The sequence below is a fragment of the Rissa tridactyla genome, chromosome Z (genome assembly GCF_028500815.1).
Source record: "Rissa tridactyla isolate bRisTri1 chromosome Z, bRisTri1.patW.cur.20221130, whole genome shotgun sequence".
Taxonomy (NCBI): domain Eukaryota; kingdom Metazoa; phylum Chordata; class Aves; order Charadriiformes; family Laridae; genus Rissa; species Rissa tridactyla.
In genome coordinates this window covers 69,927,010-69,930,478 of record NC_071497.1, presented here as the reverse complement: position 1 = coordinate 69,930,478, position 3,469 = coordinate 69,927,010, and positions in this window count along the sequence as shown.

Genomic DNA, 3,469 nt, shown 5'->3' with positions numbered 1-3,469 from the left:
TATGCTCTCTTGCTTGCCTTACCTATCTGCTGAGAGGATGGCCAGCAGCATGGTTCAGCTGTAGCATGGTTTATCCGTGCTGTGATGGATCAACATCACAGAGTATACTTTCCATACACGTTTTTTCAGAAGAGGGGTCACAACAAGGACAAGATCAAAGGCACATTATTCAGCTTTCATACAGGGTATCTGTGATCTTGCAGAAGCGTACATAAAGTCTCTAGATTTGAAGGAAAAGTCAAACAATCCACTGCCGTTTTGTTTGGTTTTCTGTCACTCAACGTACATATTGCAGGCATGATCTTAGAAAAGGACATTAGGATGTGCAAAGAGCTTTTCCTAATGAACTGTGTAACTGTCACCTAGTGTATGTTGTACCTGTACATCTAGGATGTGGCAGAAAAATTATTAGCCTCATTGTCTAAGTCTGATATCTATTTCATCCAGCAGTAAACCATCACATGTCTTCTGCGGTAAAATTTTGCACAGAAGTGATGGCTGCACAGTACCTAATAGAGAACTTTTCCTTCTCTATAAAGCCACAATTCTTCCCATTATCCCCCCAATTTTCTAGGACCTTTTTCTTTGTATGCAGGCTTTCCTTTGCCCTAAAGTAGACAGATAACTTGACATAATGTCTATGCTCCTGTTGAATGAACAATGAGCATGTCATCCTTTACTAGGTCTGATGTACTCCATTACCAATACAAGCTGAAATAGCAGATGTCATTCCTTCTAAAATGTGAGTTTGGAGAAACCTTGTTCTCCCTTCTCTGCACACACTTTTGTTACTTAATACCAATGCCAGAAAAGAGCCAAGCAATGTAAAACTCTTCCAAAGGTGTGTAAGTCTAAAGGGTTACTGGAAGCAACTTGGAATATTCATTAGTCCATATGCCTGCATTGGCAATAACTGAGGCTTGGTAGAAGTGAAAATCACCTGAACTGCTTCCAGCCATAGTATTTTATTTCTTCATGATGGCAGTTCCTTCTGTCCAGCCTGACATAACAAACATCGATCAGGAAGCTAGTTTCCCCAAGTTAACTGATCTGACAGTAATGCTTTTATTTACTTCTCCAAAAGCAGGCTGTGTCAAATTGCATCATATTTTCTCAGTAATATCTATACATATTTGGATGGAAAAAGGCCAGTAAAAACTTTAACATACACTCTACTTTTCTGAATTGGCGGTTATATCTTCTGGCATTTCTTTCTTCAAAGCATTTTCCTGATTGTTTTTTGTAGTTCTTTTCCTTCTTTTCTGCATCATTAAAGTTAATGGTCGCAGAGATTTGCATGGACACTTGCTGAGCAGGACCACTGCACCTCAACCTAGAACCATCCCAAGTCCCAGCTGTGCAATTGCTCGCAATGGTTGAGCTACGTGGCAAATTGACATTAGCTCATCAAGAGAACTACATCACCATAAAAACAAAGTCTTTCCTAAGCTTCAAAGAATACCTGCATGACCTCATTCCTTCTGATGGTCTTAGTGGGAGCTGAGAATAATGGTGTAGATACCCATCTATCAAGTAGTTTATAAGCTAACGTATTTTAAAATGTTGGACATGATTATCGCCCCTTTATTCACAGGAACAGTAAATTAAAGGGATGAAACAACAGTTGTTAAACAACACGGAAAGGCCACTGCTACTTTATTTGCACTGTGAAGATGATTTTCTTCTAATCCACTGTATCTGTTTGAGCTGTCGACTCTTTTTTTTTTAAAACAGTGTTGTTCTATTTCTCTTTATGGTTTTCAGAAGTATGCATGCATTTAGAAGATTCTATGACCATCAACAGCAAAGGATATAAATACTCTTACTCCTCTCTTTTGGAAGAACTCCAAACTTTGCCTCACTCTGCTATTACTCTCTCTCTTTTCTATATACTGCCTTTTAAATTTCTACGGCAAATTTTTTTAAAAGACAAGAGAGAAGTATATGGTATTACAAACATGTGGCTTTGCTCTTTTATTCTATTCCAGTAAGCTGTCCTGCAGGTTATCCTGGATGCACATCCTACATCTGCTTAGGATGGGACTGTTTATTGGTAGCAGTTAGCTTTAACCTGTGATATTTTTGCCTAGATTGGTACTTCCGTACAAGAAGGTCCAAGTGGCAAAAATACAGCTAATGGTACCCTGTCCTCTCCCGAAGGTCTGCCTAGCTATCTTACTATCTTGTGCTAGGGGGAAACATATGATCACAAACATTCAAAACTGCCAAAATGCGTACTGAGTATACATTTGCTGCTGTGTAGTTCATTTTAATTATGTAATCTCATTGGAGCTCTTCAGGCGCATAGGGCAATAAGCAAGGATGAGATGTGTTATTTACCACAGTAGAGACAGCATTAATATGTACTAAGAAAACGTCATATTACATCTGTTTGTGATCACAGTAGAAGGCAGCCTAATGAAAGATTCTTAGGTCTCCTTTAGAATTTGTATATATTTCTATTTCCAAGCCAAGTGTGGAGATTTGTCTTCATGGGAAGACTAATACCATTTTAAATATGTTTTGACACCTTGTGCTTTATGAAAAATTAACACTGTCTCAGAGTCTGGGATTTACCCTGGTAGATTTCAGATCCCACTTAGACTGTTGTCTTCTATTGGAAGAGAAAAACAACAGAGGCAACAGATTCCTAACTTAGATGTCCAAATGAGAAGGGAAGAATCTAGGCCAGATGCCGTATGTGCATTTAGAAAAGAATTACTCGGACATCACTTTGTCTTTGGCAATTTCTACCTAGAATGTTACAGATGGGGGTAAAGACAGTTGGGTACTCAAGCAAATGAGCAGTTTAGGTCTAAAATAATATCTATGGGAATAGAGAAATAAAGAGACACAGTCTGATTTTGTTTCTCTAAGACACCAGGCATAAATTCACTCTCCACTTCATGGATTTTGCATGGTTAAATTTATTGGAATTATTTTAAGTACAATATTATCAATTCACACTACTCACAACTACTCTCCTTGTTATTGGATATATATCAAACATACAGTGGCTACACATCTTACTGCTCAAGGAAAACAATGAAACTGTTGAGTGACCACAGAGTATAAAATCAGAATGTAAAACAAGACAAGCATGATAAAAGCATTAGGCACAGTAGTCTTTCACTAGAAAACTAGATTTTGCTGTAAAGTTTCCTCTGAAACTTTTAAGAAATATATTGCAAAAGAGAAAAAGTGAACTTCAGTCTGGTAAACAAATTTTTTCCTTCAAGGCACTGTTACATAACCTTTAATGTCAATTTGAAAATAATTCAGGAAGTCAGTTGATAGAAATAATATAATAATAAAAAAGAACAAGAAAATCTTTATTTGTTCAATGAAAGGCTGAATAGAAGAACAAATCAGATGAAATTTCTGTATGGCAGAAAAACAATTTTTGAACAAACAATACAAGTCTGAGGTCTTACAAAAGTCAAAGGTCTTATAAAAGTCAACTACAAGA